General features: G+C 34.7%; 1 protein-coding gene across 1 annotated transcript in view; it reads right to left on the minus strand.

The window, feature by feature from the left end:
* Positions 1–11,667, minus strand: part of CCDC91 (coiled-coil domain containing 91) — a 326,862-nt gene extending 315,195 nt beyond the window's left edge. Inside the window, exon 1 of the mRNA XM_074325866.1 lies at positions 11,599–11,667. The gene's annotated coding sequence lies outside the window, so the exon portion shown is untranslated. The remainder of the gene's footprint in view (positions 1–11,598) is intronic.
* Positions 11,668–12,656: the final 989 nt, after the last annotated feature.

Raw genomic sequence — 12,656 nt, forward strand, 5'->3', positions numbered from 1 at the left:
TTTTTCATTTTTATGTAATCCAATTTATTTTTTTTTATAGCCTGTATCTTTACTGCCTGAGTTTTTAGGAAGGGTACCATTCACCTGTTATAATATTCAAGGTATTATTATTATTGGTTAGATTTATTATTCTTATTATTGGTTACAGTGCAAGTGGAGCCATATTGAAGAAAAATGACATCTCATATGTATTTTAACAAAATTCAAGAGAACCAGAAAATCTTATGAAGTGGTCTCAGAGAGAATAATTTAAAAATTAAAATTAGAACCAGGAGAGTGTGGTGTTACAAAAGACTAATTAGAAGAAAAAAGTTTTTCTGAACTATCCTAATATAGAGAAAATTTTAAAAGGAAAGAAGGGTCAGAGTCAAAGAGAAGAGCCATCATAAGAAGTGTGAAGAGTGTCCCTGAGAGATGATTATTCTGTCATGAGCAATCTTACAGAGAGATGGATCGCTGGACTATTGATGGAGTTTACTAGAATTTTGTAATGAATAGAGTAGTAACAAGAAAACAAGGAAGCTTGGTTGTAAAAGGAAAGGAAGACAGTTTTTAAAATAGGTATTAAACAATTCCGTCTTTTTTTTTCTTCAATTTTATGTAAATGTTCACTGAAGTATAAATTCAGGAAAGTGCACAAATATTCAGGGTAGAGCTCAGCAAATATTCACAAAATAAATACGCTCATGTAACCAACACACAGATCAAGAAACAAACTACCAGAATCTCAACTGCCTATTTTGTGTTTCCTTCTTTTCTCTACCTACCTCCCCACCTCCTCCAAACTTAACATCAGAGATTAGCTTTGTTGATCTCCACACTGCTCTGTCGTTTAAAATAACATGTAGCTAATCTAATTCAATGTGTTTTCCGTAACTCAGGATAGTTATTATGTGCATAAATTATAGGATAAGGCAGTAGCTTTATTGGCTTCCACATCCCAGCCTGGCAGGGGGCCTGAGGATTCATAGCTGCTCCTAAATTAATTGAATGAAAAGGATAGATACTCATAATCAATTGCCATGCTACTGAACTTTTTATTTTCTAAACTTTACATGACCTTCTCAAGGCCATAGCAGTTGCTTTGGATTGAAATCACTCTCTCATTAATATGTATGGGGGGAAAAATAGAGGAATATGGCAAGAAAAATACTTAATCCAAAAACTAAAACTATCCATTTCTTGATAGTTAAGAGATATCTTTCAGTTTGCCCCTTCAGTATTTGTATCACATCTTGTTCATTATTTCTAGCACTGCTCAACACTGCCTCCTAACAACCTTCTCCAAGAGTCAATCCTGCAACTCATTAGCAAAATCCCTGACTCATTTTTCAACTTACGGCTCTTTTATGGCTTTAATAAATGTAGCTATTGCTATTAATAGCAAGATCTTTAAAAACTAGGACTTGCTTTATTCCTTAAATCATAAATATATAACCTAAAATTATATAGCTCTATCTACAACTCCAAATATTTATATATTTTTTATTGTAAAATACACTTATTTGTAGTAAAAAACAGCTGAGTGGAAATCTGATTAAAAAGCAACTGTCATTGATTTCATATGGCTCTCTTAATTGCCTCCCATTCTTTCCATATATTCTCTATTTAATTTAGTCTGATACAATAAAAATATTAACCTCAAGGAAAATACAGGGATTCAAACATTTAAGATTAAAACCATAAGTTAAAGCTGTTCCTTTGCCCCTATACTCCCCACTTGTTTCTAACAGAAGCAAAGATTAAACAGAATCCTTTCTAACATTTGAAGAGCGCATTTACCTCACTTTGCCTGAACAATATCTCTATTATGACAAAGCACCAAGATTACTTTTATGAATGGGTATAGAGATACATTTTTTTTCCTGTGCAGGAAAGAATTCAAATCCTTTTTTGAAACAGCTAGGTTATACTGTTATATCAAAAGCTCATTTGTGAACATAAAGGTCTTATGTTATCGAAAACAAAGCAAAACGTTGTTACAAAGTGCTGTTTTTGCTATAGTGAGCTAAAATGAAAAAAAAATTAGATATGAAATATCCCACAGCTTGAGGAACAACAGACTTTTTGAATTGTAAATATTTTATATGGAAGTATACCAACTGGTAGTCCTACATATTCTAAACTACTAGAGTATTTATTATTTAAACCCTATCTATTTTAATTTACATAGAAAACACAGATATACTGACTATTAAAGCAAGTATAAAAAGACAAAATCCAAGGGAAAAAAAAAGGGGGAGACAGAAAAAGCAATTTGGTTGTACCAGAATCCTGGGCTCAGGATAAGTACTGATTTAACAAAAAATTAGCTTTAATCTTCTTGGTAGCAAAGCCAAAAATGCCCTGTTTCCTCCAAAATAAGACTGGGTCTTACATTAATTTTTGCTCCAAAAGACTCATTAGGGTTTATTTTCAGGGATGTCTTATTTTTTCATGTAGAACAATCTACATTTATTGAAACACAGTCATGTCATCTTCTTCTGGAACATCGTCATAACATACCAAATGCATCAGTCTGGCTGAGATCTTAACTGGATCTTATTTTCTGGGTAGGTCTTATTTTCGGGGAAACATGGGTGTGTGTGTGTGTGTGTGTGTGTGTGTGTGTGTGTGTGTGTATGTGTGTGTAAAACATAGGTTTTCTTTATATAATAGGAAGAATCATACTAGTTAGAAAAAATTCTTCCCAGAATTAAACTCTAAAAAATGTTATATGGATCTTCATATTCAGATACAGAATAATAGTTATTTTTAAAAATAGAGATTTTATAAAAATGTTTGAAATATCTAGGGCATTATGGAAATATATATTGCAATATTAAAAATAAATTGTGGTACTTTCAAGGCAAATGTAAACTTGAATTTATTAATTGGGTTTTCATGTGAATTTTAAAATATCAACACTTAATAGTTTAAATATATTTACATTTGCAAAAATTTTCTTAAAAAGAAAATTCAAATGCAAGGGGAGTTAGGAAGAAAGAAGCAAGTAATTGACATGAACAAAACTTCATTTTTGTTGACTACAACATCCTTGTTGTAATTTTTTGGTTATCCTCTCCCTGGATTTATGAGGCATGAAGGTATGAGTAACTGAGAAATTGTTCTAAATGTTTTAGAATCTGTACAGCAAAAATAGTACCCATATTTCCCAGTCAGTCTCCTAGTTTTTCCTTGATCTCTTCAAATATGTGATTTTCATACAATTTCAAATGTTTTTACCAACATAATAAGCATTTAATATTTACAACAAAATACTAGATTTTTCTTTCTGGAGAAATAGAGACCTATAGCTAATTATTCAACTGTCCTCTTTTTCTAAATCGTTTTATACATTAATTTAAAAATTATTTCTGTGAGGAAAATATTTTATCCGTGAACGCTGGTATAGGAGATAGCAACGTTTTCTTCCTTATGTATAAATAATGTTTTTTATTTCCTTGTGCCCTACTGTATCATCATATATTTTCTACACTTTCCATTTTCCTCACAAGCTGCTACAACTGAATCTGAGAACACAAGATTCTTAAGTCCAAAACACTGCAGCAGAATAAAACATGGTACTTATAAACTACCTAGGGTGCTGCAAACTTCTGGCAATTAATTTCAATTAAGTTATTTACAAGGTGTGCCACTACTAACTTGTGCCCAGATGTTTCAGTTGGCAAAATGTGATGGCCACCAATGTAGTCAGTTTCAGTAACAATCACTCATTGATGGAATTTTCACACTGAATTCACAGCACCTTCGTAACATTAGTACATGATGTCATCACCCTTTGCCTCATCATACCGTAAAAATGCCAGTGCGAGTTGCAACAAATTACTGCAGGCAATTGCTGAGTTCTAGAGATGTTGTACTGAACACCTGGGCTGGCTCGAAATCTAGCAGCTTTCAAAGTTTCGTTACCAGATGTTTGTGGAACAACTTATGCATGTATAGAAAACATACACTTTTTTTATTTGCATGAACGAATACAAGATCTTTGGAAGTAGTGGGAACACATGTTTCATGAAAAAAAAAGCTAGTAAGAATTTATTAGGGAAATATTTTTATTAAAATTAGTGTGGTTAGTCTAAACATTGTGAAGTGAATGTGCATAATCATGTTTGTATGCAATTATTTGTTTATGTAGTAAAACACCTCTTCACAAGTAAGTGGTACAGTGGTTATACCTTTCTTGGGTGGAGAAAATAAGCACTTAAGAAAGTTTTATTAGCATTAAAAATCAGCCCTTTCAGTGTCTGATTTTAATAATTTTGTATATTTTTAAAATAATATTTATTGAATAATTTTGTCTTCCTTTTCTTAAATATCCTATGTCTTCCTAGAAAAATACAGAGACTATTTAAAATTGTCTGTATATGTTTATTTTTGCCACTAATTTACCACAATATTGAATTTCAGTACATTTTAGAAAAATTGTACTTTGGGATTAAATAATAAATATTTTTAGAAAAACACTTTTGTATTTGTATGTCATTCCAAAATATATTCTCCACCCATAAGTAGAATATGAATAGGAAGAAAACCATTACTAATTTTTTGATGGGTCTATTTCTTAGGGGATTCTTATTTTTAATTCAAAGAGGGTGATATCTTAATTTTTTTACGTCACTGAAATACTAGTCCTATTAAAATAAACAGGACTCCCTTTATTAAGCTATTATTTCCACTGTAATTCACTGTGTTTTATGTAAAGACCAGAAATGGACCACATTTTCCTCCCTCTGGGCAACTGCAAGAAGTTGTTAAAACTATTAACAGCTGTCTGGTAACTCTTAGATACTCAGAGATTTCATTTAGTTCAAAAGAAATCCGAATTTATCCAGGTGTTAAGTATATTAAGTCCTGGATAAAATCAAAGGAAACTCTATTAGGGATGCGTTTTAGGATTTGATGAATACTTTATGTTCCTAAAGGCCAAAGTATAAGGAAATGCATTTCTGCTACTCACTAAGTGAACAGGTAAGTGAATGTTTAAAAGAAAATCTCCTGTCTTGTTTAAGAAGGAAACATTTCAATATCTTTACTGAGACATAATTATTACATATCCCATTAGGACACTCTTGTTCACTATCAGGGTATAAACTGAATGAAGTGCCAGAAGCAAACACACATTAATAGGCTGGATAGTAAATTTGAAATGAAAAACCTCTTTGCAGTTTTAACACGTAGAAGATGGATACACATCACACTTTGCACTATTCTGAAGTTCACGGTGGTCCTGGGGTCCTGCCCTGATGACTTAGTTTGCCTTTCCTTATATATCTGGGAATCCCTCCACGTCTCCAGGGAGTTATTATGAGCAGCAGGATGGTGCCGCATGCAGGCGCCTCACAGACATCTCTAGAGACGCACAGACTGGAGACACACTAAGAGTCACTGTGGAACCCACATTCTCTCATTCCTTGTTTGTTACAAGACTTGGGCCCAAGGGGTACGAAAGAATGCCATTTTAATATAGTCCCCTATGTTTTGTTAAGAAATGTAAATGTAAACGCCTCACTGTTGCATTTTCAACCTGAAATGATCCTGCAAGTTTAATCTTGATTCAAAGGCAAACTAACAGTATACCTCTTAATGCCTATGGTAAAAATGAGCTGCAATTGGTTTTCAGTCCTGGGGACATTTTTACACTCCCATTAAATAAAAGAAATAATCACAAAGGAAATTAAACCACAAAGAAAATATGTTAAAGTCATGTTTGGAGTCTGACCGAAATACACAAAACAAAGGAAATACATGGTTGCAGTTAAAATTTGGTCTTTAACCCATCCGTTGCATTTCCAGCACACAGAAACATGGCAACAATATGTCAAGGAGATGCTAAGCTGTATGTACTCAAAACAACATGTTTGGAAGAACAGTGAAAGATCCAATGTGCGTTCATTTTCTAGTTTTTAGAAGTGTCTGTAGTGTTGGAAAGGTCAGAGTTGGTGATTTAGGGATGTTTACTAATTATTAATATATCTCCTCCATATGCAAACATAATTTCCACTGAAAACAAAAATGAACCTCCATGGATAGTGCAAGTCACCCATGTCAACACAACAGGCAATCTGGTCAAAATGATTCCTATTCCAGCTTCCTCCTTACCTTTTATTTCCCTAAGACTGGGACAGTTAAAGAAGTTCTGCACTGGTACTCAAAATGCCTTTTGTGGTTTGACTTCTTATTGTATGTTAGAGGTAATATACCACATTTATCTTCTCCATTTGATGGCCATAAGCACGTATACGAGGGGTGCCAAAAAAATGTATACAAGGGGACACTTGGGTCAAGGTTGTTCAAGCAGTAGTTCGCCATAATCAGAAGTGTCTGGACACTGATGGTAACCACTTTGAGCACCTCTTGTAATTGCAGAAGTCAAACATGACTTGTATTCATCTTTTGTTATCCATATATATTGAGTATTACAATTTTAATACAGTTTTCCTTTCTTAAAATGTGTCTATATTGTTTTGGCACCCTCTGTATATGAAGGCAAACTACATGGGCGGCACTTTTCATCTGTGCTTTGTACCTTAACAATACTCCTGACGTTGCTCAGTCTCTATCATCTTGAATTGAACATTCAGGATTTTAGCCATTCCAAAAATTTAGTCCAGTTCAACTTGGAGGTAGTACATATATTAGATCATATGATAAAAAAATTATTCATCAGCAATTAAGTTTTTCACATTATGAAAAGTTGAACACAATGTTTTTATTGTTACCTTGAGGCATTGCACAGTAGGTATGGTATTTATACAGTGCATTGCTCTGCAGATTCACATATTGGGTTGCCAAAAAAATCATGTATATTCAATGTAATCTCAGCCAATCGGGTAATTAAGGATCCTCCTCATGCATGAGAGAGTGACTGAAGAAATCCACTACAGTTATAGTGGGAAGACAGGCTCCTAAGACAGCACATTGGACCTACTCCAAGGAGCTCATGGAAGAAGTAGAGCTCTGCTATCCTCTTAGCACAAATCTTTAAAAAATTTATAAATGTGTCTTTGGGAAGTTTGTTTTTGTTGAAACAGTATTTTGATAATATCTTACATTTTCCTAACTCTTTGCACAGATTCTGTTTTTTTAACATGTATTTTCTTGCTTAATTGCATTTCATTTTTCCCTACTAGGTTCAGATGAGCTGGTTATTTTGGAAGTGCTCAGGACCAAAAACAACTAGGAAATTTACAACTGGAGTACAAGAAAGAAAAATTGAGTTCTTTGTTGAAGTACTTACTTTATCATGATTAAATGTGGCCCTTATTTGATGGTGCCCTTAAAAAACACATCAAAGCAAGCAGAAGCCTAACCCAAAGTATCTATGTAGATGGAGGGTTAGTCTACTTAGAAAGAAGCCATTATGCTGTATGGTGATTGTGCTGTGCCTCACAAGGGTAGGCTTCAGCATCTGCGCCAAAACCTTCACTTAACAGCTGTTGAAGGCCTGAGAGACAACCCACAGAGCAGCTCAGGGACAAAATTAGACTTGGGAGTTTCCTGCCCCTTAATTAAATTTCAACTGCTCTCTGCAGTGACAGGGCTCCAATTAGAGAACAAGTTCAAAGAAAATCTAACATAGTTACCTGTGGCTATATTATAAGCTTTCATGCAGGGCAAGGTTTGGAGAGTACAATCTTAAGCGAGCCTTCTGTATCTATTTTAACAGTGACAAATTTAATTCATATAAATCATGAAGCCTGGAGGGAAAGTTCCTTTTCTTTGTTGAGTTTTTTCCTAAGTGTTCTAATCCACGTACGTGAATCACACATAAGTACAGTTCTTGGGGGAGACTATTTCCCTTTGTTCAACATGAAGCAAACTTCCCATAAAAGCCATCCACAAAAGCTGGGTCTAAGATTTTCACACACTCCAAAAAATACCAACAGCAAATAATGCTGGTAGGCTATAAGCATTTCCTATATATTTAATGTTCTCAAATAGTAATGAAGATACTAGAAAAGAACACAAATGCATTTGTGATGATCTTCATGAGGCTTCCAAATTTTCAATGTCTCACACCTCCTCACAATACAATATATGATGATTTCTTCAATATGTCACTTAAAATTTGTTCCCCTTTCCCTCGACTTAAAATTAGTATGGACCATCCATTTTAAGTCAGCATTTTCAAAAAGGATCAACTGAAACTTGAACAGACAGAAGGAAAAATGTTTCCACTTCTACCAGACTTAAAAGAAGTTGGGCATTTTTTCATATTTTTCTTATTAGCATGATAATATAAAACATCTGTAATAATTTAGTAAATTAAATACATTAAAACAACAAATAAAAGAAACTGTAATGAATAAAATACAGAAGACCCCATGCGGCTGCCTGTTCTTTTCTTGACAAGCAGCATGGTAAAGTGGCTAAGCCATGAGTAACTGTGCTGGCAGGAAATAAACCTATGAACAAGATTGAGAGCTGCTGTGTGCTAATATGAAAACCAGCTTTTATTTATTTCATCACCTTTGTAACAATGTTATATTCTGCTGTTTCTCTCCAATTTTCTTGCTCTCAGTGGAAACAGCGGCCTCATAATTTCTTTTTCCTTTCATGTTCTTGTCTAATCCCATTTTCTCTTACCTGCCAATTCTCTTTTCTAGGTCTCTCCATAGTCGGAACTACCATTTTTAACCAAACTGTTATCTCCTGCCTAGATTACTGAAAAGGTTTTGAGCTCATATCTTTCCCTTAATTCAAGTTTAACCATTATGCAGTCATGAGCCACTTAACGACAGTGATAGTTCTAAGAAATGCATCATTAGGCAATTTTGTCCGTGTGTGAACATCATAGAGTGTACTGACACAAACCTACAGAGATGGTGTAACCTACTGCACACCCAGGCTATATGGTATACAACTGTCATACATATGGTCCATCATTGACAGAAATGTCCTTATGTGTCATGACTGCATAGTAGTCAAGTACCTTTTCGCAAATAACTCTCAAAACACAAGAACTGGGAGTGACCGACAACTGCTTAATGGAGAAAGTCTAAATTCTTTGAACTAGCACTTATGGGTTCTTCTGAAACTATCCAAAGTCATTTTTATAATTGTATCAGTAAAGTCTCTTAGCTGTATATAGGCTAATTTCTATTACATCCCTATTTTATATACACACATTCATGGCTCCATCTCTTTCCATTTGTACATACTTGTTTCCCAAGAGTGAATGATTGCCCACTCTCTCATCTTGACAGTCTACATCCAGGGGCTGCAAATTCAAATGTCTTCAGGGTTTGCAGGTAACATACTCATGGTAGAGCAAATGATGGAATAAAACTCTAAAAAATGCTACAGAGTATGGTTGAACTGGAACGAACAGTTCCCATGCAAAGGCATGCAAATGTATGTTGTTTTGTAAAGTATTGACCACGCTGGCCCAGCAAAACATAAGTAGATTTGATTTAACCTGTGGGCCATAAATTTGCAAGCTCTAAGATATAATCACTATTAGTTCCTTTAAGATCTGTTAAAAATTTGCCTTCTTCAGAAAATCTCCCTGAAGATTTCCATCCATTGTCCTTATGTTCCATTCCTTGAGTAATTTCTAAGCAATTTGGCTTACATTTCTATATATTTGCTTTTGCTGTCTATTTCATTCATATAGTTATATGCTATTTTCTCAGTTATTTAGGAAACTTATTTGGGAAAAGTAGAGATCATGTGTTTTGATCTTAACATGAGGAGAATCAAGAGATAACTTCCACTTGTATATATAAAAACATGTTTGTTGAACATAAAACAGAATTGATAAATCAATATATTGTCAGGGTAATATCTTCTGTAAAACTGTCTCTCTAACTTATAGCTAACATTCTCTCTAATTTCTTAGAGACAAACAAACAGGTTAGTAAAGAGAAGGTGACTATGGGATTCAGAGTGATATAAAGAGAAGCAAGCTGGTATTTTTGTATAGCTTACTTAATGTTAATCAGCCTACTGTCAAGAAAATCAAATCCCATACCAAAAGAGCACTGGATTGGGAAGTCTCACTTTATAGCTTGGCCAAATAATTTAACATTTGGGGGAATGTTTCCTTACATATAAAATGATGTGCTTCGTGCATGGAGTGTGGGCAAGTTGTGAGTAGCTTTTCTGATAGAGACCTTTAGGAATATCTGCTTAGTCTACAATGATCCATTAACTATCCCCCATACTGTGGGGATATATTCCTGGAAGCCATGTTTAGATAATGCGATCCTCATTTCTGGACCACAGCTAATTGGACTATGAGTGGTCATCAATCAATGTCTCTCCTCCAGGGCTTTGAAACTGTGGTAGAGAGAAAGAGATTTAGTATTTAATGTTGGGCATATTTAATGTTGCAACATATAAACTTGGGCCATGTTTACATGTTACATGTAAACCTTACTGCCCAGGATACAGAGGAAGCAGGATTGGAAAAATGCAGAAGGATGAAGCAGACACAAGAGGTAAATGGCAGAATCTAACCTGCCTGAGTTCAAGATCTCCTACTTGCTACCAGTTCTGGTCATTCTGCGTTTAGTTATTAGCAACAAACAGTCCTATCATCAAGATTCCTCTCTACCCTAAAATTCTGTGAAGATATACATTTAAGTTTTCTCATCTATGCAAAGGAAGCTGTGAGCAGAAAAGCAGTTAACAGAGTCGTTCATTTTAGTGGGACTCACCAAATCATGTCGTGAGCCAAACCTATCTGAAAAGCTATATTTCCCAGGATAGAAGTCAAAATTTGTCATGATGACACATACCACTTCCCTGAGGTGATCATATGGAGCTCAGAAAAAAGAAAAATACTGAAAAAGCTGTGAGGATTACTAAGATAATTTCTGAAAGAGGTTTTAAGTTTTCCAAATATAAGAGCCATATGGATTCAAAGCACTTTATGCATTTCATTTCTTTTTACACATGTAAGGAAACTGAGGAGAGAGACTCAAGTATGTTAGTACATAATTGTCATAAAATCACCCATAACACTTTCAGCTTTGTACAAAATAAATGCTTATGGGGTAATTTCTTTTTTTTTTTTAAATTAACAGTTGATCTATCAAATGGACTTATAAAGAGAAAACAATTATGGTAACTATGGTAGGTATAACACCCTTACATACTGAGCTTGAAGGACTTAATTTTACTGTTTTTCAGTTTCAGTATTCTTGGAATTTCTAGCTGATGGCCTCACTCCACATACTATTCTGTGTAAGTACAGTAGAATCTTGTAGGACAAAGGGCTCTTAACATAGAGGTAGGTCTATTACACATCAGATTGTGCTCCTGGAAACATAACTATTGATAAGAAAAACCTAATATGAAAGAATTGTCCCCCAAAGCAGATATTTGTAGTAATATCCCAAATCAGAGCATCTCTTTGGGATAGCACCTCTCTCCCTTATTTTACCCTAATTTTTTGTTTGTTTGTTTCTTAGAAAGACAGAGAAGGGGGAGCAGGAAGAAGAGAAGGAGAAAGAGCAGGAAGGGGAAGAAGAGGAGGAGGAAGAGAAAAGAAAAAAGGAAGAGAGAGAGGGAGAAAGAAAGCTCGTCTTTGTCTACCCTAGTAATACTCAAACTTTTGAAAGAATAATCCACCCTGATGCCATTCCCTACCTTCCTTTACTCTCTTGAACTCATCACAATGTTGCTTCTTCCTTCTTCAATCCCAGAAAATGGTTCTTGTGATGGTTTCCAAAGACCCCTTAGCTGCAGAATTTAAGGGGCACTTATCAATCATTATTGCAACAGATTCTTAACAGAATTCAAAATATTTACTGAATTCTATTTGAAATGCTTGCCTTTCTTACTTTGTGTAGCAATTAGTTCTTCTTCTACCTCTATTTGCTCTATCTCATTTCCCCTTTCTTTGGCTTCTTTTCTCTACATTAGGTTGTTTTACTGTCTGGTTTTCCTCCAAGATGCTGTCCTTACAATTGCCTCTTCTCTGTGCACTCTCCCATGGCAGTCTCATCCAGTCCTATAATATTAGGAACCATGTATTTATGACTTGACTTTTGTACAGACCCGTCTCTTGAACTTCAGATTTGTATTTTTAGGCTCTACTAGATATATCACAAACACCTTAAATTTAACATATCCAAAATTAAATTCTCTTTTATCCTCTTACTAACTCTACTCCATTTCATTTCATTAGATCTTAGTATTTAAGTCAGAAACTTCAGAATCACTTCCTCCTTGTTTTTCATTTATCTAATCAGTCACTAAGTCTGGTTGAGTCTGTGGAGATCTCTGAAATTTTTCCATGACCACTGTTTCTGTCTTACCTCAGACTCTCATTGTTTCTTGTTATTTCTGTTGCAGTAGCCTCTGACCAGATTTCCCTGCACACAGGCTTTCCTACCTTTCTTTCTTCATGAATCTGTATCCTACATTGTTGCTTCTGGTATCTAAAGTTCAAAACTAGTCAGGGCACTTCCCTGGTTAACATCTTTCAATGACTTTTCATCATCTATTTAAAAATTCAGCTCCTTTCCTTGATGGACATAAAAGGCCTCTATGACCCTCTCCTCTCTACCTTGTTAATTTGGTCTCCCTCCTTTCCTTTATTCACTCCTTATGGTTCTGCCTTATCTGTCTCCTTGCAGTTTCCCAAATATGCCAATATATTTCACATCTCCCAAGTTTTTGGACAGGCTGATGCATTTGCCTGG

This window comes from Rhinolophus sinicus, linkage group LG02, assembly GCF_036562045.2.
Source record: "Rhinolophus sinicus isolate RSC01 linkage group LG02, ASM3656204v1, whole genome shotgun sequence".
Taxonomy (NCBI): Eukaryota; Metazoa; Chordata; class Mammalia; order Chiroptera; family Rhinolophidae; genus Rhinolophus; species Rhinolophus sinicus.